General features: G+C 44.5%; 1 protein-coding gene across 1 annotated transcript in view; it reads right to left on the bottom strand.

The window, feature by feature from the left end:
* hlfa (HLF transcription factor, PAR bZIP family member a) overlaps positions 1–16,393 on the bottom strand; it is a 63,038-nt gene that overhangs the window by 25,666 nt on the left and 20,979 nt on the right. The gene's annotated exons all lie outside the window — the stretch shown is intronic.

Genomic DNA, 16,393 nt, shown 5'->3' with positions numbered 1-16,393 from the left:
TATTTTCGATGAGATGCTTTGTAGAAATGCATGAGTAATGTAACCATAATATAATAAATATTTTGTATTAGCTATCAAAGCTAAATCATCAAACTAAGCTGCTTGATTTGCAAATAAGTTTGAAATGTACCCATACTCACTAGTTGAGGTGTGATACTACAATAAGCATAGTGCCAATAAAAAGACAACAAGCTAAATTAATAATGTTAAGAAAGAAAACTATTAAATACATTTAAAAAAATCTTTTCAATGGGAGCTAACGCTGCCTCCAGCCAGACTGAGCTGAGTTCAGCTCCCCTGTTTTGAAAGCCTTTTCCCTGGCCTGCATTAATTCCTGGAGACAAAACAATCTGAATTAGACAGCAAGAACATAGAAGATCATAATTCCACTATTTACAAATTCATTCAATGCAACTACATTAAGAAAATGCAGCAAACATCAACAACATTACAAAGCAAACAAAAGATACACCTATAATAATTACAACTCTAAAAACTTTTTCACACGGTTTGGTTTGTTACAAACGACAGAGATGTAGTTATGAATTACAAATGTGTGCTTTCATGCTGAAATACTTTGCTTTACTCTTTTACAATGATAGACATATTTAAATTGCATATGTCATATTAATACTGTAACTGTATAAATTAATTAATTATATTTTTATATGTACATACAGGGAAACAATGAAACTGAAACACCTGTCATTTTAGTGTGGGAGGTTTCATTGCTAAATTGGAGCAATCTTCATTAATTGCACATTGCTCCAGTAAGAGCAGAATGTGAAGGTTCAATTAGCAGGGTAAGAGCACAGTTTTGCTCAAAATATTGCAATGCACACAACATTATGGGTGACATGCCAAGTTCAAAAAAGGACAAATTGTTGGTGCACGTCTTGCTGGCGCATCTGTGACCAAGACAGCAAGTCTTTGTGATGTATCAAGAGACATGGTATCTAAGGTAATGTCAGCATTCCACCAAAAAGGACCAACCACGTCTGTGGACGCAAGACTAAGCTGTCTAGAATCCACTATGAGCAGGAGGTCGCAGGTTCGAACCCCAGCTCATGCAGCTTTGCCATCAAGCTTCCGGCGCTCAGAGGGAGCACAATTGGCCCTGCTCCCTCCGGGTGGCTAGAAGACGCTCTCTCCCCACATCACTCCTAGGGTGATGTCCGCAGCACAGGGTGTCTGTGAGCTGATGTATCAGAACCGAGCCGCTGCGCTTTCCACCGAGCGTGCTAGAGAAAAGAAGCGGTGGCTGGCTTCACATGTATCGGAGGAAGCATGTTAGTCTTCGCCCTCCTGGTGTTTTGGGGCATTACTAGTGATAGGGGGAGTCCTAATGAGTGGGCCGAGTAATTGGCTGTGTAAATTGGGGAGAAAATGGCAAAAATTTGAAAAATAAATAAATAAATAAATAAAAAAAACTTGGCTGCCCAATTCACGGCAGAATTCAATTTGTACCTCAATTCTTCTGTTTCCACCAGAACTGTCCGTCGGGACAATAAATTATTGTGGTCTAAAACCAGGTTTCAGTTTCATTGTCCAACCCCGTAAAGTGGTGTTTTGGGTAAAGTGGTGTATTGGGTAAAGCGCTGGGTTTGGTAAAGTGGTGTGTTGGGTAAATTGGTGGGTCAGTAAAAGTGCTGGGTTGGGTAAAGTGGTGGGTCAAGTAAAGCATTGGGTTGGGTAAAGTGGTGGGTCGGATATGTGCTGGGTTGGGTAAAATGGTGTATTGGGTAATGTGGTGAGTCAGATAAAGCGCTGGGTTAAGTAAAGTGGTGTGTTGAGTAAAACGCTGTGTTGGGTAAAGTGGTGGGTTGGGAAAAGTGGTGTGTTGGGTAAAGTAGTGGGTCGGGTAAAACGCTGGGTTGGGTAAAGTGGTTTGTTGGGTAAATTGGTGGGTCAGGAAAAGCGCTGGGTTGGGTAAAGTGGTGTGTCTGGTAAAGCGCTGGGTTGGGAAAAGTGGTGTGTAGGGTAAAGTGGTGGGTCGGGTAAAGCGCTGGGTTGGGTAAAAAGGTGTGTTGGGTAAATTGGTGGGTCGGGAAATGTGCTGGGTTGGGTAAAATGGTGTGTTGGGTAAAGTGGTGGGTCGGGTAAAGCGTTGGGTTGGGTAAAGTGGTGAGTCGGGAAATGTGCTGGGTTGGGTAAAATGGTGTATTGGGTAAAGCGCTGGGTTGGGTAAAGTGGTGTGTTGGGTAAAGTGGTGGGTTGGGTAAAGTGGTGGGTCGGGAAATGTGCTGGGTTGGGTAAAGTGGTGTGTTGGGTAAAGTGGTGGGTCAGGTAAAGCACTGGGTTGGGAAAAGTGATGTGTCTAGTAAAGCTCTGGGTTGGATAAAGTGGTGAGTCGAGTAACAGTTAAACCTCCTAAACATTAAATATCTGAGTAATAGTTTAATCTACAGTTATTCCATCAATTATAGCTAAACTATTTTTACATTAAATAATTTAGTTAAAGGTTAATCTAAAGTTATGTTAGGTTTCGTAAATTGGTCGGTTGGGAAAAGCTCTGGGTTGGGAAAAGTGGTGTGTTGGGGAAAGTGGTGGATCGAGTAAAGTGCTGGGTTGGGTAAAGTGGCGTGTTGGGTAAAGTGGTGTGTCGGGTAAAGCGCTGGGTTGGGCAAAGTGGTGTGTTAGGTAAAGTGGTGGGTCGGGTAAAGCGCTGGGTTGGGTAAAGTCGTGGTTTGGGTAAAGTGGTGTGTTGGGTAAATTGGTGGGTCTGCAAAAGCGCTGGGTTGGGTAAAGTGCTCTGTTGGGTTAAGCGCTGGGTTGGGTAAAGAGCTGGGTTGGGTAAAGTGGTGGGTAGGGTACAGCGCTGGGTTGGGTAAAGTCGTGGGTTGGGGAAAGTGCTGGGTTGTGTAAAGTGGTGTGTTAGATAAATTGGTCGGTCGGGAAAAGTGCTGGGTTGGGTAAAGTGGTGGGTGAAGTAAAGTGCTGTGTTGGGTAAAGTGGTGGGTTGGGTAAAGTGGTGTGTTGGGTAAAGTGGTGGGTCGGGTAAAGCGCTGGGTTGGGTAAAGTGGTTTGTTGGGTAAATTGGTGGGTCAGGAAAAGCGCTGGGTTGGGTAAAGTGGTGTGTCTGGTAAAGCGCTGGGTTGGGAAAAGTGGTGTGTTGGGTAAAGTGGTGGGTCGGGTAAAGCGTTGGGTTGGGTAAAGTGGTGAGTCGGGAAATGTGCTGGGTTGGGTAAAATGGTGTATTGGGTAAAGCGCTGGGTTGGGTAAAGTGGTGTGTTGGGTAAAGTGGTGGGTTGGGTAAAGTGGTGGGTCGGGAAATGTGCTGGGTTGGGTAAAGGGGTGTGTTGGGTAAAGTGGTGGGTCAGGTAAAGCACTGGGTTGGGAAAAGTGATGTGTCTAGTAAAGCTCTGGGTTGGATAAAGTGGTGAGTCGAGTAACAGTTAAACCTCCTAAACATTAAATATCTGAGTAATAGGTTAATCTACAGTTATTCCATCAATTATACAGTGAGTCCAAGAAGTATTTGATCCCTTGCTGATTTTCTTCGTTGGCCCACTAATAAAGACATGATCATTCTATACTTTTAATGGTAGATGTATTCTTACATGGAGAGACAGAATATTAAAAAGAAAATCCAGAAAATAAATCTAAGGAATATATATTAATTGATTTGTATTTCATGGAGTGAAATAAGTATTTGATCCCTTAGTATTCATTAGCAGTTCTGGCTTTTACAGACCAGTTAGACACTCCCAATCAACTTGTTACCTAACCTGAAGCCACCTGTTCTCACTAATCACTTGTGTGAAAAACACCTGTCCACAGAATCAGACAGATCACACAGATTTCAAGTCTCCAACATGGGTAAAACCAAAGAGCTGTCACAGGACCAGAATTGTTGACCTTCACAAAGCTGGAATGGGCTACAAAAAGATTAGTAAGGTGTTGGATGTGAAAGTAACAACTATTGGTGCAATTATCAGAAAGTTTAAAGAGTATAACATGACAATCAACAGACCTCGCCCTGGTGCTCCACAGAAGATTTCGCCTCGTGGGGTGGCAATGATGCTGAGAACGGTCAGAAATCGTCCTGCAACCACTCGGCAGGAGTTAGCAAATGACCTGAAGGCAGCTGGGACCACAGTTTGCAAGGAAACAATTGGCAACACTTTGCGCAACAATGGATTCACATCCTGCAGTGCCTGAAAGGTACCCCTGCTGAAGAGAGCACATGTGGAGGAGCGCCTCAAGTATGCCAATGATCATTTGAAAGATGAACCAAGTTATTGGGAGAAGGTTTTGTGGTCAGACGAGACCAAAATTGAAATTTTTTGGCCTCAACTCCACCCGCCATGTGTGGAGGAAGAAAAATGCTGCCTATGACCCCAAGAACACTGTGCCCACCGTCAAGCATGGAGGTGGAAGCATAATGTTTTGGGGGTGTTTCTCTGCCAAGGGTACAGGGCTACTTCACCGCATCACTGGGAAGATGGATGGAGCCATGTACCGCACAATCCTGAGGGACAACCTCCTCCCCTCTGCCAGGGATCTGAAAATGGGCCGTGGTTGGGTCTTCCAACATGATAACGACCCTAAACATACAGCAAAGGCAACAAAGGATTGGCTCAAGAAAAATCACATTAAGGTCATGGAGTGGCCCAGCCAGTCGCCAGACCTCAATCCGATCGAAAATCTATGGAGGGAGCTGAAGGTCAGAGTTGCCAAGCGACAGCCCACCAACCTTCATGATTTAGAGAGGATCTGCAAAGAAGAGTGGGCCAAAATTCCCCCTGGTGTGTGTGCTAAACTTGTGGTTAACTACAACAAACGTCTCACCGCTGTGCTTGCAAACAAAGGCTTTGCCACTAAGTATTGAGTGTGTTTGTTAAGAGGGATCAAATACTTATTTTCCTCATTGAAATACAAATTAATTAAAATATATTCTTTAAAATTATATTCTGGATTTTTGTCTTGATATTCTGTCTCTCCATGTTAGAATATATCTACCATTAAAAGTGCAGAAGGATAGTGTCTTTATTAGTGGGCAAACAAAGAAAATCAGCAAGGGATCAAATACTTCTTGGACTCACTGTAGCTAAACTATTTTTACATTAAATAATTTAGTTAAAGGTTAACCTAAAGTTATGTTAGGTTTCGTAAATTGGTCGGTTGGGAAAAGCGCTGGGTTGGGTAAAGTGGTGTGTTGGGGAAAGTGCTGTGTTGGGTACAGTTGTGGGTCGAGTAAAGCGATGGTTGGGTAAAGTGGTGTGTTGGGTAAAGTGGTGGATCGGGTAAGCACTGGGTTGGGATAAGTGGTGTGTTGGGTAAATTGGTGGGTCAGGAAAAGAGCTGGGTTGGGTAAAGTGGTGGGTTGGGTAAAGTGCAGGGTTGGATAAAGTGGTGTGTCCGGTAAAGCGCTGGGTCGGGTAAAGCGCAGGGTTGGGTAAAGTGGTGTGTTGGGTAAAGTGGTGTGTCTGGTAAAATGTTGGGTTGGTTAAAATGGTGATTTGGGTAAATTGGTGGGTAAGGAAAAGTGCTGGTTTGGGTAAAGTGGTGATTTGGGTAAACTGGTGGGTAAGGAAAAGTGCTGGGTTGGGTAAAGTGGTGGGTTAGGTAAAGCGTTGGTTTGGGTAAAGTGCTGTGTTAGGTAAAGTGCTGTGTTGGGTAAAGTGGTGTATGGGTAAAGTGGTGGGTGGGGTAAAGCGCTGGGTTGGGTAAAGTGGTGGGTCGGGTAAAGTGGTGGGTGGGGTAAAGCGTTGGGTTGGGTAAAGTGGTATGTCCGGTAAAGCGCTGGGTTGGGTAAAGTGGTGTGTTGGGTAAATTGGTGGGTCAGGAAAAGAGCTTGGTTGGATAAAGTGGTGGGTCGAGTAAAGCTCTGGGTTGGGTAAAGTGGTGTATGGGTAAAGTGGTGGGTGGGGTAAAGCGCTGGGTTGGGTAAATTGGTGGGTCGGGTAAAGTGGTGGGTGGGGTAAAGCGCTGGGTTGGGTAAAGTGGTGGGTCGGGTAAAGCGCAGGGTTGGGTAAAGTGGTGTGTCCGGTAAAGCGCTGGGTTGGGTAAAGTGGTGTGTTGGGTAAATTGGTGGGTCAGGAAAAGAGCTGGGTTGGATAAAGTGGTGGGTCGAGTAAAGCGCTGGGTTGGGTAAAGTGGTGTGTTAGGTAAAGTGGTGGGCCGGGAAAAGCGCAGGATTGGGTAAAGTGGTGTGTTGGGTAAAGTGGTGTGTCTGGTAAAGCGTTGGGTTGGGTAAATTGGTGGGTAAGAAAAAGTGCTGGGTTGCGTAAAGTGGTGATTTGGGTAAATTGGTGGGTATTGAAAAGTGCTGGGTTGGGTAAAGTGATGGGTTAGGTAAAGCACTGGATTGGGTAAAGTGGTGTGTTAGGTAAATTGGTGGATCGGGAAAAGCGCTGGGTTGGGTAAAGTGGTGGGTCAAGTAAAGTGGTGTGTTGGGTAAAGTGGTGTATGGGTAAAGTGGTGGGTGGGGTAAAGCGCTGGATTGGGTAAAGTGCTGGGTTGGGTAAAGTGGTGGGTCGGGAAAAGCGCTGGGTTGGGTAAAGTGGTGTGTTAGGTAAAGCGTTGGGTTGGGTAAAATGGTGATTTGGGTAAATTGGTGGGTAAGGAAAAGTGCTGGTTTGGCTAAAGTGGTGATTTGGGTAAATTAGTCGGTAAGGAAAAGTGCTGGGTTGGGTAAAGTGGTGGGTTAGGAAAAGTGCTGGGTTGGGTAAAGTGGTGGGTTAGGTAAAGCACTGGATTGGGTAAAGTGGTGTGTTAGGTAAATTGGTGGATCGGGAAAAGCGCTGGGTTGGGTAAAGTGGTGGGTCAAGTAAAGTGCTGTGTTGGGTAAAGTGCTGTGTTGGGTAAAGTTGTGGGTCAGGTAAAGCAATAGGTTGGGTAAAGTGGTGTCTTGGGTAAATTGGTGGATCAGGTAAGCGCTGGGTTGGGTAAAGTGGTGTGTTGGGTAAAGCGCTGGGTTGGGTAAAGTGGTGTCTTGGGTAAATTGGTGGATCAGGTAAGCGCTGGGTTGGGTAAAGTGGTGTGTTGGGTAAAGCGCTGGGTTGGGTAAAGTGGTAGGTTGGGTAAAGCCCTGGGTTGGGTAAAGTGGTGTATGGGTAAAGTGGTGGTTCAAGTAAAGTGGTGTGTTGGTTAAAGTTGTGTGTTGGGTAAAACGCTAGGTTGGGGAAAGTGGTGAGTGGGGTAAAGTGGTGGGTCAGGTAAAGCCCTGTGTTGGCTAAAGTGGTGTATGGGTGAAGTGGTGTATTGGTAAAGTGGTGGGTCGGGTAAAGCGGTAGGTTGGGTAAAGCTCTGGGTTGGGTAAAGTGGTGTGTTAGGTAAATTGGTGGGTCGGGAAAAGCGCTGGGTTGGGTAAAGTGGTGGGTTGGCTAAAGCACTGGGTTGGGCAAAGTGGTGTGTTAAGTAAATTGGTGGGTCAGGAAAAGCGCTGGGTTGGGTAAAGTGGTGGATCGGGTAAAGTGCTGGGTTAGGTAAATTGGTAGGTTGGGTAAAGCGCTGGGTTGGGTAAAGGGATGTGTTTGGTAAAGTGTTAGGTCTGGTAAAGCGCTGGATTGGGGAAAGTGGTGTGTTGGGTAAAGTGGTATGTTGAGTAAATTGGTGGGACAGGAAAAGTGCTGGGTCGGGTAAAGCGGTGGGTTGGGGAAAGTGGTGTGTTGGGTAAAGCGGTAGGTCGGGTAAAGCGCTGGGTTTGGTAAAGTGGTGAGTCGGGTAAAGAGCTAGGTTGGGTAAAGTGGTGGGTCAGGTAAAGCACTGGGTTGGGTAAAGTGGTGTGTCAGGCAAAGCACTGGATTGGGTGAAGTGGTGTGTATGGTAAAGTGGTGGGTCAGGTAAAGCCCTGGGTGGGGTACAGTGGTGTATGGGTAAAGTGGTGGGTCAAGTAAAGTGGTGTGTTGGTTAAAGTCGTGTGTTGGGTAAAACGCTTGGTAGGGTAAAGCGCTAGGTTGTGTAAAGTGGTGTGTTGGATAAAGTGGTGGGTCGGGTAAAGCATTGGGTTGGGAAAAGTGGTGTGTTGGGTAAAGTGCTAGTCGGGTAAAGTGGTGGGTTGGGTCAAACGCTGGGATGGGTAAAGCGCTGGGTTGGGTAAAGTGTGTTGGGTAAAGTGCTGGTTGGGTAAAGTGGTGTATGGGTAAAGTGCTGGGTCAAGTAAAGTGGTGTGTTGGTTAAAGTCGTGTGTTGGGTAAAACGCTAAGTTGGGCAAAGTGGTGTGTTGGGTAAAGTGCTGGGTTGGGTACAGTGGTGTGATGGGTAAATTGGTGGGTTGGGAAAAGTGCTGGGTTGGATAAAGTGGTGGGTCGAGTAAAGCGATGGGTTGCGTATAATGATGTGTTGGGTAATTGGTCGGTTGGGAAAAGCACTGGGTTGGGTAAAGTGGTGTGTTGGGTAAAGTGTTGGGTCAGGTAAAGTGGTAGGTCGGGTAAAGCACTGGGTTGGGCAAAGTGGTGTGTCGGGTAAAGCACTGGGTTGGGAAAAGTGGTGTGTTGGGTAAAGTGCTAGTCGGGTAAAGTGGTGGGTTGGGTCAAACGCTGGGATGGGTAAAGCGCTGGGTTGGGTAAAGTGTGTTGGGTAAAGTGCTGGTTGGGTAAAGTGGTGTATGGGTAAAGTGCTGGCTCAAGTAAAGTGGTGTGTTGGTTAAAGTCGTGTGTTGGGTAAAACGCTAAGTTGGGCAAAGTGGTGTGTTGGGTAAAGTGCTGGGTTGGGTACAGTGGTGTGATGGGTAAATTGGTGGGTTGGGAAAAGTGCTGGGTTGGATAAAGTGGTGGGTCGAGTAAAGCGCTGGGTTGCGTATAATGATGTGTTGGGTAATTGGTCGGTTGGGAAAAGCACTGGGTTGGGTAAAGTGGTGTGTTGGGTAAAGTGTTGGGTCAGGTAAAGTGGTAGGTCGGGTAAAGCACTGGGTTGGGCAAAGTGGTGTGTCGGGTAAAGCACTGGGTTGGGTAAAGTGGTGTATGGGTAAAGTGGTGGTTCAAGTAAAGTGGTGTGTTGGTTAAAGTTGTGTGTTGGGTAAAACGCTGGGTTGGGTAAAGTGGTGTGTGGGGTAAAGTGCTAGGTTGGGCAAAGTCGTTTGTTGGGTAAAGTGGTGGGTCAGGTAAAGTGGTATGTTGGTTAAAGTCGTGTGTTGGGTAAAAAACGTTGGGTTGTGTAAAGTGGTGTGTGGGCTAAAGAGCTGGGTTGGGTAAAGTGATGTATGGGTAAAGTGGTGGGTCGGGTAAAGAACTGGGTTGAGTAAAGTGGTGGGTTGGGTAAAGCGCTCGGTTGGGTAAAGTGGTGGGTGGGGTAAAGCACTGGGTTGGGTAAAGTGGTGGGTCGGGTAAAGCGCTGGGTTGGGTAAAGTGGTGGGTTGGGTAAAGCGCTGGGTTGGGTAAAGTCGTGTGTGGGCTAAAGCACTAGGTTGGGTAAAGTGCAGGGTTGGGTAAAGTGGTGTGTTGGGTAAAGTGGTGTGTCTGGTAAAGCGTTGGGTTGGGTAAAGTGATGTGTTGGGTAAAGTGGTGGGTCAGGTAAAGCGCTGGGTTGGGTAAAGTGGTGGGTCGGGTAAAGCGATGGGTTGGGTAAAGTGGTGGGTCGGGTAAAGCGCTGGGTTGGGTAAAGTGGTGGGTCGGGTAAAGCACTAGGTTGGGTAAAGCGGTGTGTTGGGTAAAGTGTTGGGTGGGGTAAAGCACTGGGTTGGGTAAAGTGGTGGGTTGGGTAAAGCGCTGGGTTGGGTAAAGTCATGTGTGGGCTAAAGCACTAGGTTGGGTAAAGTGCAGGGTTGGGTAAAGTGGTGTGTTGGGTAAAGTGGTGTGTCTGGTAAAGCGTTGGGTTGGGTAAAGTGATGTGTTGGGTAAAGTGGTGGGTCAGGTAAAGCGCTGGGTTGGGTAAAGTGGTGGGTCGGGTAAAGCGATGGGTTGGGTAAAGTGGTGGGTCGGGTAAAGCGCTGGGTTGGGTAAAGTGGTGGGTCGGGTAAAGCACTAGGTTGGGTAAAGCGGTGTGTTGGGTAAAGTTGTGGGTGGGGTAAAGCGCTGGGTTGGGTAAAGTGGTGTGTCGGGTAAAGTGGTGTGTCGGGTAAAGCGCTGGGTTGGGTAAAGTAGTGTGTTGGGTAAAGTGGTAGGTGGGGTAAAGTGGTGTGTTGGGTAAAGTGGTGTGTTGGGTAAAGTGGTGGGTCGCGTATAGTACTGGGTTGGGTAAAGCACTAGGTCAGGTAAAGCGCTGGGTTGGGTAAAGTGATGTGTTGGGTAAAGTGGTGGGTCAGGTAAAGCGCTGGGTTGGGTAAAGTGGTGGGTCGGGTAAAGCGATGGGTTGGGTAAAGTGGTGGGTCGGGTAAAGCACTAGGTTGGGCAAAGTGGTGTGTTGGGTAAAGTGGTGGGTCGGGTAAAGTGCTGGGTTGGGTAAAGTGGTAGGTCAGGTAAAGCGCTGGGTTTGGTAAAGTGGTGTGTTGTGTAAAGTGGTGGGTCAGGTAAAGCACTGGGTTGGGTAAAGTGGTGGGTCGGGTAAAGCGCTGGGTTGGGTAAAGTGGTGGGTCGGGTAAAGCACTAGGTTGGGTAAAGTGGTGTGTTGGGTAAAGTGGTGGGTGGGGTAAAGCGCTGGGTTGGGTAAAGTGGTGTGTCGGGTAAAGTGGTGTGTCGGGTAAAGCGCTGGGTTGGGTAAAGTGGTTGTAGGGGTAAAGCACTGGGTTGGTTAAAGTGGTTGGTCAGGTAAAGCACTGAGTTGGGTAAGTGGTGAGTCGGGTAAAGCACTAGGTTGGGTAAAGCGCTGGGTTGGGTAAAGTGGTGTGTTGGGTAAAGTGGTGGGTGGGGTAAAGCGCTGGGTTGGGTAAAGTGGTGTGTCGGGTAAAGTGGTGTGTTGGGTAAAGCGCTGGGTTGGGTAAAGTGGGGTTTTGTGTAAAGTGGTGGGGTGGGTAAAGCGCTGGGTTGGATAAAGTGGTGTGTTGGGTAAATTGGTAGGTCGGGTAAAGTGCTGGGTTGGGGAAAGTGGTGGGTGGGGTAAAGCGCTGGGTTGAGTAAAGTGGTGTGTCGGGTAAAGTGGTGTGTCGGGTAAAGCGCTGGGTTGGGTAAAGTGGGGTTTTGTGTAAAGTGGTGGGGTGGGTAAAGCGCTGGGTTGGATAAAGTGGTGTGTTGGGTAAATTGGTAGGTCGGGTAAAGTGCTGGGTTGGGGAAAGTGGCGGGTGGGGTAAAGCACCGGGTTGAGTTAAGTGGTGTGTCGGGTAAAGTGGTTTATAGGTAAAGTGGAGGGTGTGGTAAAGCGCTGGGTTGGGTAAAGTGGTGGGTCGGGTAAAGTGGTGTGTTTGGTAAAACGCAAACTTCAACAAAAGTCTCCTGTAAGCAGCCAGAGGTTGTTCTTTTCACATGTCAGTTCTAACAAGCTAACAAAACCATCATATCTGAAACAAACTTGTTTATAATTTGACTAGTTTGAACATGACGGTACTCTAGTATGTGTTTATTACCTCAGTTATAGTGATTATCACAGCAAGACCTACAACTCAAATTGAATGGACTACCTGCCAGGTTTAGTGAGTTACCTGTGTGTGTGTGTGTGTCACATGATTTTATTAAAACACAGTGTCTCCTATATTTTTGTTTGAACATTCCCCTGAGCTCACTTCCTTACCTTTACACACACACACACACACACACTGTTAATAGTTAAGTGTGAAATGCAATAAATTCTCTCCCTTTCTCTGTCCTTCTTGGAGGCTAATACAGATTGATGATTACCAATACCAATCAAGAGCAGGGCTATATATCACTAAAATTCCAGCCATTACTTAAGCATCATAGTACAGGGCTTCTAAAATGGTTTCTCTTGTAAAAGCCCAATACTGCGAAGCCAACACAGACTTTTACACTGTGCCATTTCCACCAATGCAGAAATTTACTCCAGTTGTTTCATCATTTGTCCATTTTGCCAGAATCCAAAATTTATTTAGCTAGTTACCTAGTCAGTGAGTTTGTGAGTTAGCTAGTTACCTACATAGTGATATAGCTAGTTACCTAGTCAGTGAGCTACTGAGTTAGCTAGTTATCTAGTCAGTGAGCTAGTGAGTTAGCTAGTTATGTAGTCATTGAGCTAGTGAGTTAGCTAGTTATGTAGTCAGTGAGCTAGTGAGTTAGCTAGTTATGTAGTCAGTAGGCTAGTGAGTTAGCTAGTTACCTAGTCAGTGAGTTAGTGGATGGGTAGTTACCTACATAGTGAGATAGATACCTAGTCAGTGAGCTAGTGAGTTAGCTAGTTATCTAGTCAGTGAGCTAGTGAGTTAGCTAGTTATCTAGTCAGTGAGCTACTGAGTTAGCTAGTTATCTAGTCAGTGAGCTAGTGAGTTAGCTAGTTATGTAGTCAGTGAGCTTGTGAGTTAGCTAGTTATGTAGTCAGTAGGCTAGTGAGTTAGCTAGTTACCTAGTCAGTGAGTTAGTGGATGGGTAGTTACCTACATAGTGAGATAGATACCTAGTCAGTGAGCTAGTGAGTTAGCTAGTTATCTAGTCAGTGAGCTAGTGAGTTAGCTAGTTATGTAGTCAGTGAGCTAGTGAGTTAGCTGGTTATGTAGTTAGTGAGTTAGCTAGTTATCTAGTCAGTAGGCTAGTGAGTTAGCTAGTTACCTAGTCAGTGAGTTAGTGGATGGGTAGTTACCTACATAGTGAGATAGATACCTAGTCAGTAAGCTTGTAAGTTAGCTAGAAACCTAGTCAGTGAGCTGGTGAGTTAGCTATGCATACTCAGGAAATGCTGCATACTCCGTTTCTGAGGTTTCTGAGGCAAAGAAAATCCAAGTAATATTCAAATAACTGCAAAGAATAATAAAGTAACCAAGTATTATATATATATATATATATATATATATATATATATATATATATATATATATATATATATATATATATATATATATATATATTGTTTTTTTTTTTTGCTTACATTTTTTTCTCTTTTGAATTTGCAAGGTACACTTTTTCCTTTTGATTCTTAAGATTCTGATTGCAGATTTTATTTTTTTGGCGTAAAACATGGCACAAAATTCACTTCACAGAATGTGTTCTAATACTATTCATCTGTAAATAAAGTGTGTTTCTAAAAGGATAAACAAAACTAGCTTGTCGTTTAGACTAGCACTGGAGGATAAGAATGTATGTTATACAACTAGAGATTGGCTGATCACTGTGTCTGGGGCTAATACAGATTGCCACCAATACCAATCAAGAGCAAGGCTATATATCACTAAAATTCCAGCCATTACTTAAGCATCATGGTACAGGGCTTCTGAAAAGGGTTTCTCTTGTAAAAGCCCAGTACTGTGAAGCCCAGAAATGGTTTGCGGCACTTCTCAAGATTTTTATTTTTTTCATTATTATTATTATTCTTATTTTTTAATCAACCACATTTAAAACTCTGTGTAATTCCAGCTGAGAATCAGGCAACCCCCCCTGTATAACTGCACTGTACAGCTTCGAGTGAAAACACAACCAAAACAATCTGCTTATCCAGGGCTTCCTTGAATCCAATACAGAATTCCATTAGCTCTTCAACTGTTGCCCCCGTACTTTTGGTGGCAGTTAAATGTAGTCTGCATTATTTTCTGTTTTTTTGTGGTTAGAGGTGTTTTTTGTTTGTTAGTGTTCTGATACTCACTTTACTGGGCTGATTAATGGACTCGAGAAGGGTATATAAATAGTCACTGTACTGGGAGATGTTTGTTTAAATGTAGCTTTTTAATCTGATTCCACTGTTTTGTTTTTTATTAATAAGATTTATTTTACTGGCAACATGGCCACCAAGAAATGTCTGTAAAAAAGAGGTATATGCCAGCAGAAGAACTACAATTTCCAATAAAGAGATGACAGAGATGGGAAGAGAAAACACTGAAAAGAGAGTGTGTGTGCCCAACCCTTTCTGTCCTTCCTCATTCCACGTGTTTGTAAGTAGAACATTCCGATCTTTTCTGAAAGTCCCGCCCTCCCACCTCCCAGAGAACGGAAAACCCTCATGCTGCTCCAGCAACACACACAGTATTCCCCTTAATTCCTATATAAAAACAGCAAAATTTGAGGTTAAACATATTTGAGTAGAACAAGTGTATATATATATATATATGCTTGTGGTGTACATTTAGACATTGCCAACTGAAGCCCGACTCCAGCAATGTGATTTCAACCAGAGTACAAACCGTACAGGACAGGAGTCCAAAACAAGTCCAGCTACTCATGGCAGGGACCTCCCCACCCTCAGGCTCTCCCTTTCCCTCCATCTCTCTTCCTCTTTCTTCCTACCTCTCTCTCTCTCCCTCTCTCTTTCCCTACCTCTCTCTCACTCCCTTTCTCTTTCCCTCTCTCTCTTCCACCCTCTCTTTCTCTCTCTCCCTCCCTCTCTTCCTCTCTCTCCCTCTCACTCCCTGCCTCTCTTTCTCCCTCTGTATCTCTCGCTCACACGGCTGCTTCATGTGTGTGTCACATGGCTCTACACGCTGCTGAGAGACAGGCCGTGCTTCACGTGAACTGTAATGTGCTTACAACCCAGAGCCTTTTAGGGCGGGACTTTTAGTCTCACACACACACACACATTCACACACACACACACACACCTCCAGACTGCAGACTGACACATTCAGGAGCACATGCAAAACACCTAAACAATTTGGATATGAAAAGGCTTTATTGTAAGAGTGTGTTTGTGTGTGTTTATGTGCGTGCATTTAACACTCAGTGCACACTACACACACGTACTGCACCCAACACACAACAGTGCATGTTACAGCCACTTACTGCATTCAATACTCATCATTGCGTACTACACACACACACACTTACTACATTCAACATTCAGCAGTGCATACTACACACACAGCATTTAACACACAACAGTGCATACTACACACACTTACTGCACCAACACACAACAGTGCATATTACACCCACTTACTACATTCAACATTAAGCAGTGCAAACTACACACACTTCCTGCATCCAACACACAGAAATGTGCACTGCAACCCCCCTTTACTGAACACACAGCAGTGTGTACTACACAAAATTACTGCACCTAACACTCATCAGTGTGTACTAAACACTTACTCGATTTAACACACAGCAGTGTATAGTACTTACTGCACCCAACACACAGCAGTGTTTACTACACAAACTTACTGCACCTAACACACAACAGTGCATATTACACCCACTGACTGCATTCGATACTCATCAGTGCGTACTACACACACACTTACTGCACTCAACACACAGCAGTGCATACTGCACACTGCCTGCATTCAACAGACAGCAGTGCATACTACACACTTACTGCAACTAACACACAGCAGTGTATACTACACAAACTTACTACACCTAACACACAGCAGGGCATACTACACACACAGCAATCAACACACAACAGTGCATACTACACACACTTACTGCATTCAACAGACAGCAGTGCATACTACACACACTTGCTGCATTCAATACTTATCAGTACATACTACACATACATTACTGCACACAACACTCTGCAGTGCATACTACACACACTTACTGCATTCAACACTCAGCAGTGTGTACTACACACCTACTGCAACCAACACAAAAACAGTGCATATTACACACACTTACTGCATTCAATACTCATCAACTGTGCGTACTATACCCTTACTCCATTTAACACACAGCAGTGTGTACTACGCACGCTTACTGCACTCAACACTTAGCAGTGCATACTACACACACTAACTGCACCCAACACTTAGCAGTGCTAACAACACACACATCATTCAACACAGAACAGTTTATAGTACACACTAGGGTTAGGAGATGTCTCCTTAATTGGCAGATGACGATGTTTACAGTGAAACATCGCGATGGACGATGATATCGTTGCAGGGGGGGGTTGATCAATAAAATACTAAAAATATTTAAAATGAATAAAAAATAATTAATATAAAATAAAAACTAATTTAAAACACAATCAAAGGTTTTCTAATAGTGCACAGAATAATATCAGTTTCAGTTAGCTTCAGTTTCAAATAATTGAAACTGCTCACCAAAACCTCAACCTATCCTTTATATTTGACAATATTTGATTAACTTTACAGGTCCTCACTCATCTTAATTTATTTAACTAAATTGAGTTTTTAAATTATTTCTAGCCTTGCAATGAATTCAGCTCCGCACTGCGAAAGAGAGAGAGAGAGCACGCAGCGCGGCGCATTGTGCCTGATTTCTCTTGATTAAATATCAATAAATATGTGAATTTAATACATTTTAATACCATACATTTAACTACACTTGATAGGACCTTATTTATTAAAACGTTTTTTGTTTTTTTTATCGCAATTCCGCGAGCGCCTTCCTTATGACTGACGCTAAACTGTTTGATCCAGCTGGTTTATTATATTATGCTATATTAATACCATTTTAACGTTTTTTGTTTCTATGTTTTGAACTTCGCTAGATTATATTTTTGTCAACATTTT

This window comes from Astyanax mexicanus, chromosome 3, assembly GCF_023375975.1.
Source record: "Astyanax mexicanus isolate ESR-SI-001 chromosome 3, AstMex3_surface, whole genome shotgun sequence".
Classification (NCBI taxonomy): Eukaryota; Metazoa; Chordata; class Actinopteri; order Characiformes; family Acestrorhamphidae; genus Astyanax; species Astyanax mexicanus.
Note: the sequence above shows the minus strand (reverse complement) of the source record. Positions and strands in the feature narration are given on the sequence as shown.